Source organism: Acinonyx jubatus, chromosome C1 (assembly GCF_027475565.1).
Source record: "Acinonyx jubatus isolate Ajub_Pintada_27869175 chromosome C1, VMU_Ajub_asm_v1.0, whole genome shotgun sequence".
NCBI lineage: Eukaryota > Metazoa > Chordata > Mammalia > Carnivora > Felidae > Acinonyx > Acinonyx jubatus.
Window position 1 is genome coordinate 90,726,835 of NC_069381.1, and position 26,896 is coordinate 90,753,730.

Here is a 26,896-nt window from a genome sequence, read left to right on the forward strand (position 1 = left end):
TTAGAGCCAAACCCCCAGCACAAGGTATCATTGGCCCAAGGGAGACTCCCTGATGGCCCTCCTCTGCCCACCCCCGCCATCCAGTGTAAACTAGGCACCCTTTCTAAGGTGCTCACCTGCACCTCATGCAAGATTTTGTCCTCATGGTCCTCAAATCTCATAGTCTTTCTCCCTACACCTCTCTTTCCAGACTGTGAGCTCCTTCAGATAGGAATGTGTCTTAACTCATCTTAGAATCCCTAACACATGTATTACAGGTGCCCAGCACATGATAAAAGAATCCTTCCCTTCTTTCTGTCTTCTCATTTCTTATTATCTTGTCTTGGATTAGTGGTTATACTCTTCCTGGTCTTATGGGGAAGGGGTAGGGGATGCTCCAAAATAGAGGATGAGATCATTTTGCTGAGAATTTTGGGAAATGGTCATCAGGAAGAAAGCTAAATGAGGTAAGGAAACTAACATGTATTGAGTGTGCACTACATGCCAAGAAACATGGTAGAGAGCCTCATCAGTGTTTCTTATTTACTTCCTTCAACCTTTCATTCCTAAAAGCGTGTGCTCTCACTAAAGCACTCACACATTAATCCACACAATAACTTCAAGTCAAAAACTTGACTGAACTTGAGCAAATTACATAAGCAAATTAATTACATGTTACAGGGATGCCAAAATAGGTTTTTAAAATAGAATGACACCCATGCTGCTGTTCCCTAATCCCAAGAAAGCAAATCCAACATGAGAAGTCAAGAGCCCATTATTTGTATCTGCATCACCCACCCCTAGGCAATAGGTCAGAGAATTGAGATAATTATATGCTTTCTGGTTAATTATCTGAGATGAAACATCCTACAGATATGTAAAATGTCAGTGGATCCTGCATTTTGGTGCCAGCTATCACAGGAATCTCTTACAAATTTCCCTGCTGCTCAGCAAGGGTCAAGCAGACCATATATCAGAGTGTGCCTGACTAGAGAATTCCCATACTCTGCCTGAAGCCCTTCTCCTACTACCATTAGCTTCAGAGTCACTCTCAACCTCCACCTGGGCCTCTACTTGTTCATTATTTCAGTGTGGGTCCCTATCCCTTGCTCTTACATCATACCATCCATAGGCCCAATCTCACCTTTACCAGTGGCTATCTAGGGTCCCTGAAAATTAAGGATAGTGGGCTAAAAGCATGAAGAGACGGACACCCCTATGTATATACTTGTGAACAAAATACCTTCTATACCTTCCCTTCCAATTAGATCTGTTGTGAAATTTTTGGCCAGAACAGATGAGGCAGACATTACTGACTGCCTCCTCAATGTATTCAGACAACCCTCTCCTTTACTAATAGAATGTCCATGATGCCATGGTCTCAGGAAAGCAACATAGTACTAACCTACAAGAGGAAGTCTGCTGGAGGCTTCAAAGAAAGGTTTCCTCCATAATATAAAGAAGATAATGGAGATGAAGTATCCTTTCTGCCTTTGGATATTGTCATGTGAGGACACTATGCTTGTAGCTGCTGTAGCTATTTTGTTCCCAGGAAAGGAAAGCCAAGAAATCTGAAAGAAGCTGACCTGGAGCCCAATTAACCAATTCTAATACTATGTGAGAAAATTAATTTTTTATTGGTTAAGTTGCTTTTAGCTGGGTATTTTGTTACAGTCAAAAACATCCTCACCAATTCAATGGAAAAGCCAAGAACGTCTAGTCCATCATTCACACTTAGGGCCTGCATAGACGACAAGACATACGCAACAGGAATACATTTGTGCTTTCAATATTTCTGGTTTCGTGGCCAGCATAAGTTTGTTTGAGGGGACTTTAACCAGGCCCCTCCAATAAGCTTGTGGAAATGGTCCAAAGCATCCTGAGATATATATTAAGATGAATATTAACTATGACCAGCTTCTGTCTGGCAACCTCAGCATCTTAGAACCCTGTGCAATACTGAAAAAATAGGCCTATGTGCCTTACAACAGATTTTTCAGTTGGGAAAGAATTCTATGCCATAAGCATCAATTATATTTGAACCTATTCCTCTAGGGTATAGAAATCAAGACAGAGATTACAGACTCCTATAATTTTAAAGTGGGAAAAAAGTTGGAGATCATCTATACCAAACATTTTATTTTACAGGTGAGGAAACAAATTGCCTGACCTATTTCCTACAAACAATTACTGACACCATTAAAACTAATAAAATTCTCACTTTTTAGTATGAGGGAGAATTTCTTCGATAACTTTCAGACCATCTATTTCAAACAAGACAGTTTATTTCTACTAGGTGCTTGGAATGTAGGATTCTTTTTTTAGTGTCTGTCGAGCAGCCCAGAAAGAATGAACTCATGCAAAAGGAAAATAATCTGGCTACTGTATGCTCTCAAGATGTCATATGAAAGAGAGGCTGGGTTGCTGTCCCAGGCTGTCATGTTTGTGAGTGAGTGTGTCAGGATAAATTATTCCTTCAAGCGATTAAACCAGAATGAGTAAGCTAAATCTGCACTTGTGCGTAGTTGAGTCCTTCCTTTCCTAGTACTTTACAAACATGTGAGTGTATGTTTGTTAACCACGTATAGAATATTGTCTTCCTACACCCATTTTACCAAATACTTATATCTCCACTCACTGGGGAGGATTTGGGCCCTGCTCCCCCCTCAATTCTAAAATGAAATAATTCTGTCTTTAAGTCTTTAAGTCAAACTCAGTTGCCCTTCTTGCCCTGGGAAACTAGGAAGAGAACAGCCCCACCCCCAACTCTATTTCCTGCCTCCTCCTCTGTGCTGTTCCCAGTAAGCTGCCTGCCCTCAGCAATCACAAGTTTCAATGCCTGGAGGGAAGGCAAGACCTAGATAGTGTTCAGCGTTTACAGCAAGCAACATGGGTAACGTTCCTATCAAAGGAATGACATTTGTACTTTGGGAAGGTATATACACACTGAAAAACTGGAATGAATTTGAGAAGTTTTACAATGCTTCAGCTGAAACAATATAACTTGTAATGGGAAAAAAGTGAAAAGTATCACTTACCCTTCAGTGAGCATAAACCTCACCCTCAGAAAGCCACTACCCTTGGGTGACTTCAAGAGTATAAGTATGTGGGAAAAATAAAACTTGAGTGCAAATCTCTTAGGAAGAGGTAACAGGTTGATTTACATGCATAGTCAGATCGAATATGAATAACATTGTACCGGAAACTGTGTTTGGATAATGGGGTCAAAAGAGCCTGGTGGGAGTAAGAAGCCTGGTGGTGTGTACATGCCAAAAAGTGAAGAAATCAACAACAGAAAGAGGATCTGAAATAAAGGAAGTCTCCCTTCGGCTCCCTCCCAGATTTTGCCTGTGAACAGAATTAAACATGACACTTCTCAGGGGCTTCAGAATATGAGTTAGAGAAGCAGACAGTGTGTTTCCTTCCAAAAAGGTGGTCTGCCCCACCTCTCTCTAGGCAGCAAACCAAAACCACTTGTTTGCATCCATCTCTATCATATAGTTTTTAACCAAAGCTTAGAGGTGTTTCTCTAAAGAAGATGTGCGAATGGAATATGTAACGGATCTGGTCTGTGTTCCTGGTTCCTAACACAGAGCTTTGAAATCTCTTTGAGTTTTGTTAGTGTTAAAGGCCGAATTGTGTCACCTCCAAATTCATGGTCAACCTAAGACTTCAGCAGTCCCAACCCCCATTCCTTCAGAATGTGACTGCATTTGGAGACAGGGTCTTTAGAGAGGTAAATTAAATGAGGTCCTAGGGTGGGCTCTAATCCAATATGGCTGGGGTCCTTATAAGAATAGGATATGAGTACATGAAAGCACATAGAGGGGGGAAGACCCTGTGAAGACAGAGAGAGATGGCCATCTACAAGCCAAGGAGAGAGGCCTCAGAAGAAACTGGCCTTGACAGGGCTTTGATCTTAGACTTCTAGCCTCCAGAATTATGAGAAAATATATTTCCATTATTTAAGCCATGTGTTATGGCACACTAATACACTGAGATAGAAGTGTCTTTGTAATGCTGTGACTCCTAGTGGATGCCTAGATAACTTCAGGGTGAGAGCTGGCCACCAGAAAGACCAATCACATGATTAGAGGGTTGGAACTTTGGACAGATGGACCTCCAGAGAGGGCAGGGGTGCTAGAGATTGAGTTCAATTATGTGTCCAATGATTTAACCAATCATGACTAAGTAATGAAACCCTGGTAAAAACTCTGGGCTCAATCTTGGAGGAGCTTCCTGGTTGATGAACATATTGGTGTGCTGGGAAGCTCATATGCCAGGATTCCATGAGGAAAGGACACAAAGAAGCTCTATAGCCCCTTCCCCAGATCTTGTCCTATGTGTGTCTTCCGTATGGCCATTCCTGATTTATATCCTTTATAATGAAACTGTAATGGTAAATAGTAACAGTTTTAGTGAGTTCAGTGAGGTATTCTAGCAAATTATTGAACCTGAAGGGGTCACAGAACCCCAGCATTTATGGCTGGCCTTCAGAAGTAATAGTAGCCCCTGAGACTTGTGGCTGGTGTCTGAAGAGGGGCAGTCCTATGAAAGACTGAGCCTTTAAACACGTGGGTTCTGGTGCTAACTCTGGGTGGTTAGTGCCAGAACTGAACTGAAGGACACCCAGAGGGTGTCAAAGACTTGAAGTCAGAATAATAATAGTCTGAGAACTCGGTCATTTGAACTCTTTCCACAGTGTATTTTTCCTACTGTTCTAAGTGCAAAGCATTCTTTTCTTAGAAGAAACACTCCTCTGAAATTATTTAAGGTTCCTCAGACTGCAAAGTGAAGCTGAGTAGACATTAAATGCAGCTGACCAGATGATTTTTGTGGTCTCATATGAAATCAAATACTGAAAATACAATACCAATTCTGGATTATTTTGAAAATTCTTCAAACACTCATAGTTTAATATGAATAAAAATAATATTTACTATTATATAAAATTTGCTTATAATATCATAGTGAGATGGTCTTATGTCAAGTAACTCTCTGATAAACATTTCACACAGACTACAGCCTTTTTATGATATTACCTAAAGTTTCATGGTAGAAACTTAGATCATTTTTTTTCAAGATCTGGCTTCTGATCAACATTTATGGTGGGAAACAATAAATTCTAACTCTGATGTTTATTATTTTTCTTCAAAGATAAAATAAGAACACTTAAAAACAAAAAAGGATGGTTTTAGACTAATAAAGAATTACCTGAGACAATAAAAGATCTAGACTACTTTGTAAAGTATGTTAAATAACAACACTGTTAAAATTTTCCTATAATTGTTCGGTAAACAGAAGTGTACTGTCTTGAGATGGAAAGAGGAAATAGAGTTTGGGAATGTCTTTGATAAAGCACAGAAAGGGATATACATTTAGAAAGACAAACCATTTAATAGAATACTGACCATGAAAGTTCTCACCTAGGCATGGGGTGATGCTGCTCTAGGAATCGTCCTCCTAACCAGAAGTGGAGAACAACAGAAAGAGAAAGGAAGAATACTAATCGTTCTACCTCCCAAATATTTTCATAAGCAACATGTTGCTCATCCAGACAATCCAAAATGCTGGTGAAAGCAACAATCTGACTTGCTAATAACAAGACTTAACCTTGAGATTTTTGCTGAACTTACATTTTCAAGTGAAGAAGGTGTGAGTTTGAGAGATAATTTGTTGCTATCTGAAATGAGAGCGTTAGAGTAAAACTTCCAATGCTTTCCATGCTTGAAAGCTACACTTTCATTATTTTTAAGGTTGACACTCGGTAGTTCTAAGATTGCCAAAAATTCTTGGAAATAGTCAGGAAGAACACTCATGATTTCCCTCAGCAGAAGCAAAAGAATTGTATAAGTGGATTTTAAGTCAAATGATGTCCAAACTCTTTTCTTCTGGGAAAGAAACAAAGCAGCCCAAACCTGGTATAGATGTGGCACAAATGGGAAAACATCAAGGTCAAAACCATTACTCCTTTAGTCTCCTAGCCTAAGAACATAGCTGTAGTGAGTTGGAATAAGATTTGATTCCAAATAAAATGAGAATGAAGTGATGTTTTTCCAGGAAACTAGTTAAGGAATTAAGAGGAATGTGGAGGCTATGGCTATTAAAATAAAATTTAGTCGAAGTCAATCAAGTATTTAAAAGATAAAAACAATTGTTTACAGTGAGTGAGAAGGCCCCAGTCTATAGTGACCTAAAGGGAAAAATCTACAATATAATGAAGTGTCCTCCAACTCCAATCATAATTTGAGGAGTCTCAAGAAACAGAAGAAATGTACATAACCTGTCACTTTTTATGGCAGTGAATAACAATCAGTTATTTGCAATTACCTTAGAATGGGTTGGCTCCCCAAAATCAGGTATATATGCATACATTGCTCAATTTAGGTTATGGCTACATGGATAGTCACTGAACAATTCATTTTACTTTTCTGTGTTGAAATTTTTTATGGTAAAATATGTCAAAAATTTTTAAAGGTAAAAAGCTAACTGAACAAGAAGGATTTGAAAACAAACTGTATAACGGCTAAATAATTCAAATATCCCAGTAGCTGGTGCCAAAAAGAACCAAATATGATTAAGACTCTTCCTAAAACTTGGTTAAAAGGCACTAATGAAGACTACTTTCTCTCCTAGGCTTATTATAAGGGCTTACATATTTTTATTATATGCTGAGAACTGAGACCCCTGGGAAATGAGGGAAGTGAATAAATTTCACTGTAATCTATTAAACATAAAGATGTTTTGGTGTTTGTGTTTACACTAAAGAGATATACAGTATCTGTCAATGAAAATAAGGAAATTCTAAGACCATCAGGTATGTGCCCAGCTCTGCAGATGATATACGCCCCCAGAGGATTCATACTCGGGCAAGAAAATGAGACTATACACAACATAATTAGAAATGATATAAAATACAGAGCTAAATTAAATACAATTTTGGATTAAAATGTACTCCAGATACACAAACATAGGGCATATCTGGTAGACATTAGAATAATGGTCCCTAAAAGATATCCACGTCTTAATCTCTGAGAACATGTTACTTGCCATGGCAGAAGAGAATCTGTAGGTGTGATTAAATTAAGGATGTTGAGATGAAGAGATTACCTGATATTATTATGGTGGTATTACTACAATCACAAAGGACCTTGTAAGAGGGCAGCAGGAGATTCAGAGATGTGACAAAAGAAGCAGATGTTGGAATGGTGTGGGACAACAAGCCAAAGAATGTGAGCAGCCTCTAGAAACTAGAAAAGGGAAAGAAACTGATTCTTCCCCAGAATCTCCATAAGGAACTTAACCTTGCCAACTCCTTTTAGATTTCTAACTTCCAGAAGTGTAAAATAATAGATTTCTGTTGTTTTTAAGCCACTAAATATATGGTAATTTGTTTAGCAGGAATCAAAAACTAATACATCATATTATAAATGGGGTGCTATAGCAGTCCGGAAGGAGAGAGATTAATATTTATTAAATAGAGAGGAATTTATGGGGAAGAGGAGATAAGTGAAAGGCTTTAAAAAGACCATGTCTTTTGGGGATTCCCTTTGAATGCATGTAACAGAAAGCTATTATAATGTTGTAAACAAATAGAGCCACTTATTGTTTCCATACTACAAGGAATCTGAAAGAGAACAAGCTACACTGGCAAGTGACTCTATGACGTCAAATCTTCAGGCTCCTTTTAACTTTTGGTTCCTCCATCCTTAGCTTGTGGTTTTCAGTTTTACGGTTGCCTCATAGCCACAAGGCGGCTGCTCCTTCTCTGGCCTAATATCTTCATCCCAGATAGGAAGAAGAAAGCAAAAAGAGGAAGAAGTGGTATCTGTATCAGGAAAGCAAAAATTTCCTGACAGTCTCCAGCAGATAAACCAGACTTGTGTTATATAACCTCTCTTAGCCCCAAGGAAAACTGGCAAAATAAAAATGCTCCAAATAAAACTAGGATTTTGTTAGTAATGAAGAAGAGGAGAATATATGCTAGGTAGGCAACTAAAAGTATCTGAAACAAAGGACTTACAAGTTTTGAATAGTTGCAGAAGCCAAGATGGCATTTTATTTGTTTTGTTTTGGTTTTTTTCAACGTTTATTTATTTTTTGGGGGACAGAGAGAGACAGAGCATGAACGCGGGAGGGGCAGAGAGAGAGGGAAACACAGAATCGGAAACAGGCTCCAGGCTCTGAGCCATCAGCCCAGAGCCCAACGCGGGGCTCGAACTCACGGACCGCGAGATCGTGACCTGGCTGAAGTCGGACGCTTAACCGACTGCGCCACCCAGGCGCCCCACCAAGATGGCATTTTAAATAAGACAGAGCATCACAAACTCAGGTGGAAGTAAACTTTGAAGTGGGTAAGAAAGAAGACCATTATCACTGACTCCAGTACCTGATTCTCCTATCTTAGCATGGTTCTCATGCCCATAAATTTCCTGTGTCTTTATGCTTTGTGGTATTATCAACAAGAAAGCACTCTTTCTCCTTCCCCACCATGTGAAAATTCCCCGAGCTAGAGAAACTTCCAGGATCCTCTTCCCTCTTCTCTCTTCCATTTTCTTCTTCCCAAAAAGAGAGGGTATGCTGATATGGATAGGTAAAGAGCAAGGACATTTCCTGGGCAACCATTTTAGGAGCATAATCAAAGTATGATCAGCCTCTGCCTCCCTCTCTCTCTCTCTCTCTCTCTCTCTCTCTCTCTCTCTCTCTCTCCCCCCCCCCCTCCACCTCCCAACATCCTCCTCTGTCTCTCGTTCTCTCTCTCTCTCCTGAGTCCATCATGAAAAAATATTTTTAGGGTGCCTGGGTGGCTCAGTCAGTTAAGTGCTTGACTCCTGATTTTGGCTTAGGTCATGATCTCACAGTTGTGAGATCGGCTCTGTGCTGGGTGTGGAGACTGCTTAAGATTCTCTCTCTCCCTCTCCTGCCCCTCCCCCTTTCGTGTTTCTCCCCCTCCCTCTCTCCCTCTCTCCCTCTCTCTCCCTTCCTCCTTTCCCATCCCCTCCACCAAAAAAAAGAATTTTTTTTTTTCCTGGTGATTTCCCTTAGGGATAACTAGAGTGGATAGCTTAAACCAGATGTGTTTTCAGTTAACAGGAACGTCTCCTTTACTTTTCTTCAGACTGCTTGTAAAGATGATGCCAGAAGAGATGGTAAAAGAATTTGTGCATTGGAGTTTGCCATTTCTTGCTGCTGGAAATCCCCTTGCCACCATGTGAACAGCCCAGGCCACCCTCAGGAGGAAGAGAGACAATGTAGAAATGGGCCCAAGCTATTCCCTGCCATCCTTGCTGAATCCCCTGACGTGTGAGCAAGGTCATTCTAGACCATCCACTCCAGCTGAGCCAGTCTAGACCAGAAGAACTGTCCAGCCAACCCACCAAATCCTGAGGAATAACAAATGTTTATTGCTTTAAGTCACTAAGTTTTTGAATCATTTGTTATGTAGCAAAAATTAACTGATATACTGATTCTCCTTGGATTCAGCTTTCTCCACTAGCAGAACAGTAAAATGCTCAGGGCCAAGAGTCGGGTATGGACAGAGGGAAAGAGTCCAGGGAGGCCACTCATAGACCATGTATACCTAAGACTCTGCCTGAGCAAAGGGACTTCTGCATAGTCTGGTCTTCTTCTAGGAGGCAATTTGCAGTTTGAGTCCGAAGCTCAAAATATTAAAGAGTGTCATTTCCTTGGCCTTGTACTATGGATTGGAATTAAGGAAGAGGACTGTAGCAACAAAGGACTTAGGTGTATGGATCCCAGACCAAATACCACCACCCCACCCATAAACTTACAATTATGGGTAGGAATTTATGGGAAAAAAGATTAGATAAATAAAATGGATCCAAATTACAGAGAACTTATGAAAAGCTAGCATGAGGAAAGACAGGAAAGGAAAGCAGGATTTTTATTTTTTTTTAATTTTTTTTAACGTTTATTTATTTTTGAGACAGAGAGAGACAGAGCATGAACAGGGGAGGAACAGAGAGAGAGGGAGACACAGAATCTGAAACAGGCTCCAGGCTCTGAGCCATCAGCCCAGAGCCCGACACGGGGCTCGAACTCACGGACCGCGAGATCATGACCTGAGCCGAAGTCAGCCGCCCAACCGACTGAGCCACCCAGGCACCCCGGAAAGCAGGATTTTTTTAAAGACTCATCTACTGGAGCTTTGCAGGGTGTATTTTCAGAAATATAAACTGAAAACAAGGAAGCCACTATGACACTGTCACCATGATTCAGGCATGAAGAGGAAACATAAAAGACCACTAGAAAATCACTTTAAAGCAAAATGTAGAGCTCTCAACAAATATTTTATAAAACTATATAAATTAAACGAAGCAGAGACTGGATGCTATTTACCAATTCTGTTTCTCTTTCCTCTTAGGCCCATAGCTAGTCTACATTTCCCAGACTCCTTTGCAGTTAGGTGTAGCCATGTGACTGCATTCTCATTACTGCCCATGTCATGAGGGGAAAAGTGAGGTACTCCACTTCCAGATCTGATCCATAAAGACTCTGGTGGGATTCTCTGCCTTCTCTCTCTTTCCTTATCTACTGGCTAAATGGACAGGATTCCAAGAATATAGAAAAGGGAGGATCTGCAAGATGAAGGAGACTAGGTCTGCAAACAACCATATGGAAGGCTACCCCCTAAGCAGAAACATCTGCTTTGAACTCTGCGGGAGCAAGAATTAAATCTATATTGTATTAAGCCACTGAGATTTGGTGGTTTCTTTGACATAACAGCTAGCATTTCTTACCCTACATAACACAACTATATAACTTCAAACCTAATGATTTATAATATTTTAACAACAAAAAAAGTGGAGAGGGTGCTATATTTTAAAATATATTTTATTTTAAATATATTTATTATATATATATATATATATATATATATATATATATATATATCTTTATTCCCACAAGGAATAAAGAACAGGCTAACTTAACAGGAAATGTTAATGGAGAACAGCAAATACAATCTGAGACTTTTCAAGATGGAACTTAAAACCCAATATTGGAAGGGCTTATCTCATTAATAAAAAGCAGATACACAAGAAAGGAGGCAGAGAAATGGCAACACTCCAGAGTAAATCACTCCAGAGTAAAGCCCTGTCTGGGAATCCAGGATTCTGATAATACATGCAAATTAGAAAGTATTTAGTCGGGGATAAAAAGAGAAAGAAGACAAATTAAATGGCTGTGGACATGCTCCATAGAGCACCAAGCTAGATGAAAGTCACTGCTTTCCTAATAAAAATTAAAAATTCAGTGTAGAGTACAATTGCACTAATGACATCAACAGCTTCTAAAAGTCCCCTTCTGCCGCAAATCAAGTATCAGACTCAGTTTTTACTTGCCCTCCCTATAATTTCATCTCTTGGAAGACAGAGGAAGCCACAAAGGGAACTCATGTTCCAGATCTAATTCTGAGAACTAAGGGGAATGTGGTGGGTGATGGAATATGACAGGAAGTAACTATGTCACTTTGAATTTTTAATATGGAAGGAAAGGAAAGCTGCAAAATTTTGGATGTGTACCATCAGCTAGAGAAAATAGGGTATTTGATTATTTTAGAGAAAAGATAGCTATGACCAGAGACCCTAAAGAGGAATTTGATACAAGAGGGTTCCAATATTTTCAAAGCATTAAATTCTAGGTATACAGCCCTGAAAACCCTGTCCTCGGAAGGAGAAAAGTGGAGAGACATTTAAATAAATCAATGAGATTGCATAAAAGCTCTCTGATTAGCTCAGATTTAAAACTATATATGTCGGGGGGGGGGGAGGTGGGAATGGATAGAAATATAGATATAAAACCCGGAATAAATAGCTACAGATATAGACTTGGTGAGAGTAGAAATGGCACCTATTGCCCTTAATTCTCTATCTGTAAAAACTGCACCGGAAAATATAAAAACCTCCATAAATAGACCAAAAACTCTAAGGGTAACTACTGTTTCAATAATATGGTATAATCTCAATAGATGGTAGAAAGAAGACATCTCCACTTTTGCTTCCATATTTTCCATCAAAAAGAATGATCTTCAAATATTTAAACTGGGATAAGCAAGTCAAATATTGTAATAAAGGGGAATGATTCTTAAAGTAAATAAGGAAATAGTAATAAGTCATCCAGATTTTTTCAATATGTTTAATTTAAAAACAGTTCAAGAGGACAGACTGTGCATATGTTTGGCTCCCTTTCCACTAGGTCCCATTGATATAGAATAAAAATATACAAATGTAACCCAGGTAAATGCCTGCGTTCTTAGTTACATCTTCAATATGGTGTCTTCTTCAAAGAAAAAAATTCTGACATGTAAGTAAAACAGTGAAGAGTGCATTCTTAATTAACAGCAAACATCTGTAATGTCCTTTTTTTCTATCACTTCTTCATCTTCTCCATTTCTTCACCTAAGCAGCATCTATCCCTAAAACTCCCAATGTCCCATCTCTCTCTCTCCCCTCTCTTTCTCTACCCCTCTGTGTGTGTATGTGTCTGTGTGTGTGTGAGTGTCAACTTTCCCAGATACCTACTCCCTCAGATTCTTGTATTCCCTCCCCTCCCTACACCCCTGCTGTAATATCTCACCACTCTGCAGCTGGAATGTCTGCCTTCCATGTGAACTGCATCAGATCACTACAGAATTTCTGCAAGACCTATTGTCTCCATTTTTTCCTCAAAGAAGGAAATGCATAGAGTTCCCTGAGAAGTATAATTTTCTCACACTAACACATCTTCAAATCTTTATGGAGAATTTGTGATGAAGAAAATCCTCATTATCCAAAAAGAATAATCTATAGATGTGATGAAGTAAGACAAGGTAGCAATCAAATGTTTTTGACAGTTTTTGATGGAAAGTGAGTCAAATCACACTGACAGAGTTGGAAAAAAAAACTAATGAACAAGCAAATAAAACTCCCAGAATCTTAGAATGCCAGAGGCAGCAGACTAATTTTTCTTTACAGAACCAAGAGGTCCAACTCAAGGATGGCAGGCAGAGAATGCAGCATTCCAACTGGGGCAACAATCAGGTAGGAAGTCAGTGAGATGCACTACTGTCCCTGTCAGGTAAAAGCAAACCACTCTGCTGGTCTTTGCTACTCGGTTGAGAGAAACAACATATTTTCCAGATCAATAGCTGCACACCAGATGTGAGACACTGTGTCAACTGATTCTAGCAAAAAGAAAGTATTAGGAACAATAGATGAAATTAAACTCACAACCTTATTAAGTTTATGATATTTTACTGTCATCTAGGATCCATCTGTCTTCTGCATGGGCCAAATAGACAAGATAAATGAAGAAGTAATAGGAATCACCATCCATGCGTCTTTCAAGCCCTTGATGGGAGCATTAATCTCTGTAGTTACCCTATATATTCAATATTGCTTTCGGTTTATAAATTTGTGCTTTCTACTGAAATAAATCTTAAATTACACTTCAGAATGAATATTTTGCTAGTTTTTTAATATGTCTATTCAAACTACACATTCAGGTCCTGGGGAAATAACCACAAGACAGATCTGTGGATCCACTGGGCCCACTGTGATAGACACTGGGGGAAACTCCATTTAATACCTGCATTAGTCAAGACTGTCAATGCTATGCAGCAGTAACAACTCCAAATACTGGTGCCTTACAAAAACAAAGCATTATTTCCTATTCATGTTATATATCACCATTGACTGGGTATAGCTCTATCCTACACTGTCTTCACTCCAGGAGTCAGGCTAATAGCTGCTATCTGGAACATTGTCTATCTTGTGAGAGAAGAAAAAGAACATGGCAAAACATTTTTAAAAATGTGTCTGAAGGCTGTTATCCAGAAGTGACATATGTCACTCCTGCCCTAATTTCATCAGTCAAAGCAAATCACACAGCCAAACATGGCACAATATAATCATTCCATCATGAAGGCACTTGAAGGAGAAAAAATGTAGTATTTGGCAAATAGTAATAAAATCCACTACATCATCTGACCTGTATGGCCTTCCACCCTGACTGATGGATCACAGTGGCATTTGGATCCCTAGGAAGTAGTTTCAGCCCAGAGGCAGTGGACAGTAATCCCCGAAAAGTCTGGGAAATTTTCTATAGAAGATGTACAATATACAGTTATAGAAATGTCATAGGAGTCTTCCTCCAGGAGATAGACCTTCCCTTCTAATCAAGGGGTTCCAGATTTGAGAACCAGCTCAGGTCTAGAAATAGTAAATACCATTAGCTCGCCACTGTGATTAAATTAAAGCCTCTACTCACAGAACTACAACTTTTCTATTTCATATATGAGGTAAAACCTTGCCACATAAAAATAAAGTTTCCCATCTCTATCAGTCTTAGAGATCAATTTTTCATGTCTTCATGATCAATTAGCCATCTGTAAAAATGCCTGTAGATTAAACCATTCTAATTATCACTATTCGGTCTCAGGCTCACCTTGTCTTGGCATTATCCACTGCCACTCTGTCACTGAGATCCATCATCCACATGGAAATCAAAGAGTCTATTTCTATGGCAGCATCTTCAGCTGTCACCTCCATCCTTCAAGGACAGACACTAGAGCACTTTCAAAGTGCTCCTCTAACTAATGTCTTTCCCCAAGTTTTGATAAAGGTAAAATCCTCTGAAAGGATGTTATTAGTTTACTAGGGTTGTCATAACAAAATATCACAGATGGGATGACTGAAACAACGTAAATTTGTTTTCTCATAGTTCTGGAAGCTGGAAGTCAAGATGGAGGTTTCAGCAGGCTTGGTTTTGTTGAGACCTGTTTCTTGCATCCCTGGTATCTCTTCCTCTTCTTATAAGAATACCAGTTATATTGGGTTAGGGCACCACCCTTTATGACCTCATTTAACCTTAACTGCCTCTTTAAAGGCCCTGGTTCCAAATATAGTCACATTGGGTGTTAGGGCTTTGACACATGAATGGGGAGAGGGGCACAGTTCAGTCCATAATACACTCTTTCCTAATATGTCCTAACTTTCAAATATTAGACTTCTTGAGGTAGTAAATTCATTTGTTTTGCAGTTCTTCAGTGTGCAAGATCAAAGTTTTGGTCTGAATTTCGTAATATTGGTCCTATAATTCTAAAAGATGAGATTTTATTTTGGGCAGTCACAGAAACACTCTATAGTTTCCTGAGAATGTCTTAAGCAGTAATTTTACAACCCTGAGGTCATCATTTCTTTCTGTAACCTCTCCAGTGCACTCAGAAATATCCAATCTACTAGTTCCTTTAGTCCTCACTCCAACAGCATCCAAATATTGCAGCAGCTAAAACTGTACCATTGGCCTCCCAAAACTGTACCATTAATATTAGGCACTTCATGCTATGCAAGTACAGGTAATAATTTATGCAACTATTTTGTCAGTAGTTAATAATAATCACACTAAGTAGGTCATCACTACTTCAAATCTTAGCAATTCCAAATAACAAAGCCTAAATTCTCCTATTTTTGAAGCTCTTTTTCTTGAAACCCCTCTTGATAAGTATTCAATCAGAAAAAAAAAAAATCTATTATAGGCAGTCCAAGCAGGAAATGATCTAATATAGTGATCTCACGTTGTTAAAAGGGGCTAGAGGGTGGGAAGGAGCTACCCAGCCATCAGGAAACCACATAAATCTGCTGGTAAAACTATAATTGCTAGGTCTAATGGTAAAACGTAAGAAAGATACTGCAGAAGCTCATGTTAATCTATCACCATTTCTGATGGGAGAAAAATAAACCCCATCTACTTCTTCCTTCAAAATGTCATATGAGTACCTTGAATTGGCCTACTCTAAACAAGAATATTGCTGGCAAGGAATTCTGGTAAATGTAGTTCCCTGGCTTCCAGCCTCTACCATGCAAGGGCAAACCATGAAAGTTACTGAAAGCCAGTACATATAACTAGCATACACCTCTTTCCAGAAGCTTTTGAAAGATATGCTCCATAAAAATGAAAAATTACACCAAAAAGGAGGAAATCATGAGATCCTAGAAACTGAGAATTCAGAACAGAAGAGAGACAAAAGAACTTTCCAGGAAAATGGAAACAAGAAATTCTAGAATGACAGCTGTGTTAGCTGCCTAAAGAGCAGCCAATCTAGATTAGAATGAGAGGTTATAGGATTTTTAGAAAGGACTCCAAGGAAAACAAATGAAATTGATAGAATAATTTGACTACATTCAGAGGATTTTTACAGCACTGTTGGAGAGATAAGGAAGAATTAGGTATAAGTATAGGTATATAAAAATCTAAACAAATTAACAAAGCAAGGCAATAATTAACTCCAGGAAAAAAATTTTAAAGTATACTACTTGGTTTAACAAATAATGTTTACAGTCACAATACTATAAACACTAAAAATTAGTTTAATCAAAATTGTATTATAATTATGTTGGGTGGAGGGGAAGGAAGGAAAGTCAAGGTGGTTGTTTAAAAGTTAAATTCTTACCTTTTGTGATAATACATGTTAGTTCTAAAATTAGTAAATCTATAAATAATGACATGATCATATTAATTTTTGTCTTAGAGGTAAACATTAGAAGAAATGGTTAAAAGATCCAAAAGTGGTTGATTCTAGGGGTGCCTGGGTGGCTCAGTCAGTTAAGCGTCTGACTTCAGCTCAGGTCATGAGCTCACGGTTCGTGAGTTTGAGCCCCGCGTCAGGCTTGGGCTGACACTCAGAGCCTGGAGCCTGCTTCGGATTCTGTGTCTCCCTTTCTCTCTGCCCCTCCTCCACTCAGGTTTTTTTCTCTCTCTCTTTCTCTCTCCCTATCAAAAAAATAAATAAACATTAAAAAAAAATTTAAAGAAAACCAAAGCGGGAGGCATCACAATCCCAGACTTTAGCCTCTACTACAAAGCTGTAATCATCAAGACAGTATGGTATTGGCACAAAAACAGACATACAGACCAACGGAGTAGAATAGAGAACCCAGAATTGGACCCACAAATGTATGGCTAACTACTCTTTGACAAAGCAGGAAAGAGAGTCCAATGGAAAAAAAACTCTCTTTAGCAAATGGTGCTGGGAGAACTGGACAGCAACACGCGGAAGAACAAAACTAGACCATTTTCTTACAGCATACACAAAAATAAACTCAAAATGGATGAAAGACCTGAATGTGAGACAGGAAACCATCAAAACCCTAGAGGAGGAAACAAGCAACAACCTCTTTGACCTCAGCTGCAGCAATTTCTTGCTTGACACATCTCCAAAGGCAAGGGAATTAAAAGCAAAAATGAACTATTGGGACCTCATCAAGATAAAAAGCTTCTGCACAGTGAAGGAAACAATCAGCAAAACTAAAAGGCAACTGACAAAATGGGAGAAGATATTTGCAAATGACATATTGGATAAAGAGTTAGTATCCAAAACCTGTAAAGAACTTATCAAACTCAACACCCAAAAAACAAAGAATCCAGTGAAGAAATGGGCAGAAGACATGAATAGACACTTTTTCAAAGAAGACATCTAGATGGCCGACACATGAAAAGATGCTCAATGTCACTCATCATCAAAGTTAAAAGTAGAACTACCCTGTGACCCAGCAATAGCACTACTAGGAATTTATCCAAAGGATACAGGAGTGCTGATTCATAGGGGCACATGTACCCCAATGTTTATAGCAGCACTTCCAACAATAGCCAAATTACGGAAAGAGCCCAAATGCCCATCAACTGATGAATGGATAAAGATGTGGTTGAATGGATAAAGAAGATATGGTTTATATATACAATGGAATACTACTTGGCAGTGAGAAAGAATGAAGTCCTGCCATTTGCAGCAACGTGGATAGAACTGGAGGGTATTATGCTAAGTGAAACAAGTCAGAAAGACAGATATCATGTTTTCACTCATATGTGGAACTTGAGAAATTTAACAGAAGACCATGGGGGTAGAGAAGAGAAAAAAATGGTTACAAGCAGAGAGGGAGGAAGCCAAACCATAAGAGACTCTTAAATACAGAGAAAAGACTGAGGGTTGATGGGGCAGGGGGGCAGGCAGGGAAAAGGGGAAAATGGGTGATAGGCATTGAGGACGGCACGTGTTGGGATGAGCACTGGATGTTGTATGTAAGCGATGAATCACAGGAATCTACCCCCAAAGCCAATTTGACAATAAATTATATTTAATAAAATAAAATAAAATAAAAAATAATTTAAATAAATAAAAATGGTTGATTCTAGGAAGTGATTAGTGGGAATGGAGAACGATAAAAAAAGGGGTCTGCCACTTTTGCTATGAACCTTGTAAACCTTGTATTATTTGACCACTAAAACCACATACATGCATTAGTTACTTATAAAATACAGTCTTTTTAAAAGATCAAATGGGAGATAAGGAAGATATCTTATAGATAAGGAAGATAAGGGAGATAAGGGAGACACTAGTTGTAGCCTAGTGCTTCTCAAACTGTAATCTACATACAACTTACCTGAGGCTTTTGCTTCAGTAGATCTGGTGGGATCTAAGAGTCTACATTTCTTTCGAGCTCCTGGTCCATGGACCATATTTTGAGTAACAAAATTGCATACTATTCTTTGTCTTAGGGAAAGGGGGACAGAGAGAAATAATTAGAAGTATACCAAGGATAAAAGTGAGGTTTTAGTTGTGAGAGTTTCTATGGTATCCCCATTACTTTCTCCCCACTCTACCTTTTCTGCCTGAAAATCTGATTCTTTAAGACCTAATTCACATATCATCTTCTCTAGGAAACTTCCCTGATCTTGTGCCCTCTCCCAGTCCCAATCAAAATTAATTACTTCCCAGTGAAGGGACTTCCAGAAAAATCTACACCTATAGTTGCATTTGTCTCACTGTATTGCTACAGTTGGTATCTTGTCACTCTTCTCCCACTAACTAAATAAATCATGATTTCCCCTCCCCTATATCTGTGTAATCCTTGAATTCAGCATAGGTATTAGAAATATTGAAATTTAAATGCTTGTAAGAAACAAATCATGATGAATGAACAGAACAACAAATTATAGTCACTAGAAATGTTTGAATGACAGATGTATGCTCATAGAAGAGATTCATTCATTCCATAGGAAGTTGATCATCCTATAAATCCCCTCCAGGTTTCCATAATTCTATACCCTGGATGTTATGAAATAATAATAATATGAATATATGAAATAATATTCCAAAGGAGATACGTTATCATTCTTTCATTAGCTTATTTGTGGAATATTTTAAGCTTTTAACATAGCTGGTTACAGTTGATGACTAAGTAATAGGAAAAAACATCCTCTAATATGATAGAAATAGGCTTAGGGAATCTACACAAGGTTTTAGCTGTCAAGGTCACTTTGGTAAGATTCAGATCCCACAAACAAAACTGACCTCAACTTGGCAGCTTCTGTACCCTAAATTACAGGCCTGAAAAGAAAGTCAACACTCATTCTAATTAGGGTGATAACCAGCTGTTAGCAATGAGCAAATGGCCTAGAGAGGGTACACTGCCAGCACAATTTTTAAATTGCAGGAAGTTCATTAAAATGATAAGGGAAGAGAAGTAAGAGACTGACACATTGTTCCAGCTAGTCCTGGGAGGTGGGAAGTGCAGGCCCCAGCTGGATAGATCATTCCAGATCCTGGATTTAAGGCTACAGATGTCTGCTGATACAGGAGCTAATTATCATAACTGGAAAAAAAATTAACAAAACTAAACTACCACAAGATGACAGGTAAAGCCCTGTCATCTGCCAAAATTTAGGCTTCAATTTATACCCCAAGGTCTAGAAGGGAACTTACACATCAGTTATTAGTCAGTGGTTCTCATGCCTGGAAACAAGTTAGAATCACCAGGATGCTTAAAAAAAAATTACTAATGCTCAATGTCACAACCAGGGATTCCCATTTACTAGGTCCCTGCTGAGGTCTAGTCTCAAGGTCATTAATTTGCTCAAGATCATACAGTTTTTAGTTAGTTCCAGGCTAGAGATGATCATCGTTGGTATCCAGATCTGCACATGCTTTCTCCTACCCAGCTTCTGTTGCAAATATCCCCTGATAGGCTACAGATGCAATGCATAAACAGCCTTGCTCAGCATTTCAAGAACATCTTTCATGGTGAGATCAAAAGGGCACTCAAAGCCATGTGTGGCTCAGTCCAACTAGAGAGACCATGTCAAAAGAGTCTTGTTTCTATCAGGTAGAGTACTCTCTATTCCTATTTACTCATATCACAAGCCAATCTTGCAGAAGCCAGGAGTTCTAAGTAAGGTCTAGGCAAAGAAATAATAATTCTATAATTCCCAATTGGCCTGCTTCATCCTGCAACCAAACAGCTGTTGTCTGTTTGCTGAGTGTGTGTGCCCCCACCCCACACGAACCACAATTCACACTCAGCTACAACCAGTTTTCTCATGCCATTTGCAGCTGCCTCTAAAATCCAGAATGATTTTAGCATTGATGTATTAGCACTTTCCTAAAAATATCAGTATTTAATTCCATTAATGTCCATTCCTGACAAATACCTTGACACCTAAATTATAAATAAAGAAATCTATGTGGCCAATAATTTTTAAATATATTCCAAATGGACAAAAACATATCGTGGTAGCCATGACTCATCATGTTACCATTACTGTGACACAGAACCTTCTCTCCCTCTCCAGACGGCAGTTGGGCCCCCTTTCCTTCACCACAGCCTGAGGACTCCCAGTTAGTCTGCTGGGGTGATCCCGGGGCTCACCTCAGTTCCTTCCCATTCTTCAGGGATCACCGTTCCTTGTTGCCAGATATTTCAATCTTGAAACATATTGAAAACCGTTATTTCATATATTTTGTTCTACTTTTTTAGTTCTTTCAGACAAGGGTTAAATATAGTCCCTCTTATTTTATCTTGGCCCTAAAGTAAAATCCTTGGATGCAATTTTAGTTTAAAAAGAGAAAATATTAAATGTATCATGTTTAGAGTTTGATGAAGAGAAAATAAAATTGCTTCCTAACTGTCCTTACTAGATTCACAGGGGAAAACGATTCAGAGGCTATTCTTTTCACTTTTCATAGCACGTCTGACTGCCAGATTTTCTCACTTCTAAGGTGGGTCAATTGTAAGACACATCATTAATTTAAAAATAGTATTAGAGGGTTTGGTGAGAAACACCACACTGAATGTATACACCAAGTGTAAGGTATATCTTTTTTTCAGAAATATTAACCTGTGGAAAACTATTCATCTTAAAATGGAGGAAATGTGGTGATTTCCTTTTAACCTTGCATTTTTGTTACCCTCATTGCAAATGCACCCTTGGCAGGCCATAGCACTACTGATATGGCAAAATGACATGACAGGACCCCGGGATCCTAAACTTTGATGACTAGGTTGGTATGAGTATTTCACTCACATTGTGGATGAAATAATCTACTGTGGACCTTCTTAAGATCCTAATCAGCACATGTAACATTGTTTGAATGGAAAAAATGGTTTCTGGGCAAAGAGACAACCACGTTCTTCCCCCATCCTCCCGAAGCCTCCAGGTTGCTTAGGTGGCAAGAGGGGTACTGGTGGTACCAAGACCATTTCTCCCCCACCTCTTGGATTAGTGGTTCTCAAACTTCACTGTGGGTCGGAATTATTTGGAAGGTATGTTATCACACACATTGTTGGACCCCACTCCAGAATTTCAGATGTGGGAAGTCTGACATGAGGCCTCCGTACTTGCATGTCTAACAAGTTCCCAGATGGTGCTGATGCAGATGGTCCTGGGACCACACCTTAAGAATTAATGGTCTGGAGCTTTGCAAGCATGTAAGAGAAAGATAATCCACTGTCTTGGGAACTCCACTCCCTCTTCTAGATTCACAGGGCATTTATAAATCAGATGTTGCCACTTTGAGGAATCCCCATCCTTAGGGACCCAAGATCATTTATCCTACAATTTTGATACATTTTACCTTTTTGCTTTTTAAAGGAAAAAATAAAAAGAATGAGTTTAAGCTTGCCATTTTCCATTACAATACTGCAGGGGAAATATATATAGGTTGCTTTTACCCAAGAGAAAAGAAGATGCCAAGCCAATTATTTCTTCTAATCTCTTCCAGTTTTGTTATCCTGTTATTCAATAATCAACAGCCAGTAGTGAAAAGGGAAACTGTTGGCTCCTGAAGTCAGGAGGATCTTTATTACTACATATTGCTGGTGACAATTTTAACACAAATCTCATACAGTAACAAACAGTCCCACCAGCTATCTCTTACTTCTAAATTGTGGGAGGCTCAAAACCTTCATATCTCTTCTCACCTCCCTGCTGCAAAGCTATCATCTGCTTCGCTTTCCAGCATCAGGCAACTTCTTGCACCTGATCTGTCCAGCTGAGGAGACAGATGTTTTTAAAAATGCAACATTCACTAAGATCTTATGTTTGCTTTTTAGTTTATTAAAAAATATATATTGACCCAGTAAAAGGCCTAGAATTCAAGCCTTCTCTTGGCTTTGGAATATTTTGGTGATAAGCAGTTTTCATATTTTGATGTATATCAGAATCATCTTGGGAGCGGGAGCTGGATATGTGTATTTTTTAATTAATTTTTTTATTAAAAGACTTTATTTTCTACAACAGTTTTAGATTTACAGAAAATTAAGGCAATAATACAGGGGGTTACCTGTGCTCCCCTACACAAACACAGTTTCCACTATTAGCATCTTACATCATATGGTGCATTTGTTAATATTAAGGAACCAAAACTGGTGCATTATTATTAACTAAGGCCACATAGTTTACTTGTATTTCCTTTGTTTTTTTAATTTTTAAAAAAATTTTATTTTAGAAAGAAAGAACACAAGTAGGAGAGAGGGACAGAGGGAAAGGGAGTGAGAGAGAGAGAGAGAGAGAGAGAGAGAGAGAGAGAGAGAGAGAGAATCCAAGCAGGCTCCACACTCAGCACAGAGCCAACAGGGGGCCTGATTCCACAACCCTGGGATCATGACCTGAGCTGAAATCAAGAGTCAGATGCTCAACCAACTGAGCCACCCATGCTCCCCTAGATTTCCTTAGTTTTTACCTAGTGTCCTTCCTCTGTTCCAGGAGACTATATTATAATATAGTTGTCATGTATTCTTAGGTTCCTCTTAGCTGTGACAGTTTCTCAGAGTTGTTTTTGATGCCCTTGACAGTTTTTTAAAAAAGTACCAGTCAGCTATTTTGTAGGAAGATCCTCTATTGGAATCTATCCAATATTTTTCTCATGATTATTTGTGGATTATGAGTTTGGGGAAGGAGAATCACAGAGGTAAATTTCCATTTTCATCACAGCATGTCAAGGGTAAATACTGTCAACATGATTTATGACTGTTGTTGACCTTGATCATCTGGCTTATAGAGTGTTTATCAGGTTTCTCTTCTATAAAGTTACTCCTCCCCCTCCTTCCATATTGTACTCTTTGGAAGGAAATCACTATGTGCAGCCCACAAGTGAGGAGTGGGAATATATGGTCCCTTTAGGATGGAGAATCTACATAATTATTTGAACTCTTTCTGCATGGAAAATTTATCTCTTCTCCCCAATTTATTAATTTATTCAATAATTTATTTATATCAGTATGTACTCATGGATATTTATTTTAATACTTTGGGTTATAATCTAAAGCCACTCTATTTTGTTGCCCAAAACATTCTGGCTTAGGCCATTGGGAGTTCTTTCAGTTGGCCCCTGTGCACCTTTGACATACTCCTTCAGTGTGTGTGTATACATATCTATAAATATTTCTATGTTAACCATCTACCCTGAGTTTTTACTGAAGCCCCCCATTCTAATCCATTATTACATCCCTTCTCTGAAAACATCCATTCCAACAGTAAAAAACGGTCCCTACCCAGCCACCATTCATTTACTTTATTGTTCTCTTCCTGCATACATCTACAGCAGTATCAGAATCACTAATGCTCACCTCTGTGAGAAACGATCTTCTGACTAGAGGCCAGTACTCATGTGCACTCCTTCTTGCCTTTGATCTTAAAGACTCCACTCACTTTCAAAGTTACCAGGTCACACACCAGTGAGGGGGCTTCACACTTACGTAACACACTTAGATTGTCTCGTACTGGCTTGTCTTCTTCCCTGGGAACCCCTAACCTCCTAAATGATTTTTTTTTAATTTGCATACACTAAGGTTTACTCTTGTGTTGTAAAGCTATAACAGGTTTTAACAAATGCATAATAGCACGTATAAATCATTACAGTATCATACAGAATAGTGTCACCACCCTAAAAATTCCCCAGGCTCTGCCTATTCATGCTGTTCTTTCCACCCCCAAGGACCTGACAGCTACTGGCTTAGGCTGGCTTCTTTCACTTAGCAATGTACATTAAACACTTTTCCAAGTCTTTTCACGGCTTGACAGCTCATTTCTTTTTACTGCTGAATAATATTCCATCGCATGGAAACCACAGTTTGTTTATACATCCACCTATTAAAACAACACCTTGGCTGCTTCTAGTTTGGGGTGATTATAACCAAAGCTGCTACAAACATCTGTACACAGGTTTTCAGGTGGATGTAAGTTTTCAAGTCAGTTGAATGAATACCTCCTCAGTTGGGTTGAAGAGTGTGATTGCTGAATCGTATAGTAAGACTATATCTAGTTTTGTAAGAAACTGTTAAACTGTCTTCCAAAGTGGTTGTATGTGTTGCATTCCCACCAGGATGAATGAAAGTCCCTGTTGCTCTGCATCCTTATCAGCATTGGGGTTTTCTGTTTTCTTTCTTTCTTTTTTTTTTAATTTTAACAATTCTAAAAGGTATGTAGTGATATCTCATTTTAATGTGCAGTGCCTTAATGATAAATGACATTGGGCATCTTTTCACATGCTTCTTTGCCATCTGTATGTCTTCTCTGGTAATGTCTGGGAATGTGTATTTTTTTTTAACAAGTCTAAGTGATTCTAATGAAAACCAAATTTGAGGGCCATCATTCTATAACCATCATTTGCCACTCTCATCTCACCTTAACTGCTTGTCCCTCATTACTATCATCCTAGACAACAACAGGGGCATATTTCCTTTTGCCTGATTTCAGAGCTAAACATTTTTTGTCTTTGAAATTTTACCACTTGCCTCTTCATTAACAATCTATTTAAATAGCAAAGTAATCAACTCCTGAAGGACTGAGATGGAGGTAAATATGAGGATGCCTATGCCTGAGGACGGGCTCTCAGCTTATACTTCTAGCTTATAGACACACTAGTTTCTACAGTTTGGTGAATCTGTACCCAGAGAAGTGTGATTCCATGGGCCATGGCCACCTGGTCCACTGTCCAGGATCTCCCTAGGTGGAGATTTCTGGTTCCACAGCACTCAGTTCACAATTTACAACACATGCTTCTTTTGTGGAAATACAGTTTCTTAAACAAAATAGAACATGTATGTCCATTTGTGAACAGCATGACACACAATTTAAAATAAGGCTTCAGGGGCGCCTGGGTGGCTCAGTCGGTTGAGCGTCCGACTTCGGCTCAGGTCATGATCTCGCGGTCTGTGAGTTCGAGCCCCGCGTCAGGCTCTGTGCTGCCTGCCCAGAGCCTGGAGCCTGTTTCAGATTCTGTGTCTCCCTCTCTCTCTCTGACCCTCCCCCGTTCATGCTCTGTCTCTCTCTGTCTCAAAAATAAATAAACATTAAAAAAAAATTTAAAATAAGGCTTCAAACTTAAATATAAACAAATAGCTTCTCACACTATAAACATCAATCCTTGAACACTGACCAGTCAATCCAACACTGCTTCTATTTTTCGCCTTAAGAGCTTTCAACTTTGTCTTATGCTTTGATATCTGAAGTCAGGGCCTGTGCAACTCAGACTTTCTGGGGACTTGTCATTTCACACACCCATTCTCAGGAGCTTCAGAGGGTATTATGGCCTTCATAGAGGAGGGGCTGTCACCGAATCAGCAGCAGGCTGTCCTTATATCCACTCAGATCCTCTCAAAAGGGATTAGTAGTTTGCCTCACATGTTCTATTTAGTCTCTTTAAAAGGTGAGACCACAACAAAATAACAATAATCGTCTGGTTACCCTTATGCATTCCTAAACATTGGCAGGTATCACCAACTGCCTTCTCTTCGCATCTCCCAGAAAGGGTGTGTCCTCATTCTTCAAGACCAAGTTCCTACTCTCAGTTACCAGCCCCCGTGTTTTGCAGCACTGGGCAGCTGTGAATGTTTCTGTAACTAATTCCTTAAAATTATCTGGTAATTAGCCCTACCACCTCCTCTTAAAGCCACCTCTTTTGACTAGTTATTCCTTAAAACCTGTTTTTTTTAATATGTCCAAAAAAAAAATTTTTTTTAATCTCTCCAAAATGTTTAACGTTTGAGTAGAGACATTTTTTAAGGATTATGATGTAGTTTCCTCACAAGGACCCAGCAGTGGAAAACAAGGTCATAGCTACTGCTTTCCCCTAAGGAACACAATCCATCTTCTTTCTGTATTAATTGTCATCTGCGTTGGTTTATGTGGGAATCCATTTGAACGGGGACTATATTTGTCTCTATGCTCTGTATTACATATTCAGTCTGGGCACACGGTTAGAGATGTGTACCTGTCAAATTATGGCCATTGGTTATTCTTGGCTGCAGTGCTGACTTCAGCTATGACCTTCCTCAAGTCACACAGATTTCTCTGTTTTTCAAGTTTCTCCTCCTGTAAAAATACTGACCTACTTAAATAGAAACACTCTGAGGCTTAACCAATAGATTGTTCTGAAAATGTCAGGGTCTATAAATATTGTTATTAATGTGTTAAGCTATAAATATATATATCGAAGAAAGCCCTTGATTTTTAATTTCAAAAAAAAACCTGTCAGCTTGAATAGTTTAATATTGTTACCTCTATTTCCCAAGTATAATGCCAGATTAAAAAAAAAAACAAAACTACTAACACTTTGTTTCTCCCAAGACAATGGCCAGTATAC

General features: G+C 38.9%; 1 long non-coding RNA gene across 5 annotated transcripts in view; it reads right to left on the reverse strand.

Moving 5' to 3' along the window:
- The window catches only part of LOC106974249 (uncharacterized), a 165,123-nt gene that overhangs the window by 87,653 nt on the left and 50,574 nt on the right, over nucleotides 1-26,896 (reverse strand). The window contains exon 1 of one of the 5 annotated variants that reach the window (XR_008295112.1): nucleotides 14,425-14,767. The exons of the other annotated variants lie outside the window; for them this stretch is intronic. This is a non-coding gene — a long non-coding RNA (uncharacterized LOC106974249). Of the gene's footprint in view, nucleotides 1-14,424; nucleotides 14,768-26,896 lie in introns of those variants that run through there. 5 annotated transcript variants of the gene reach the window in all.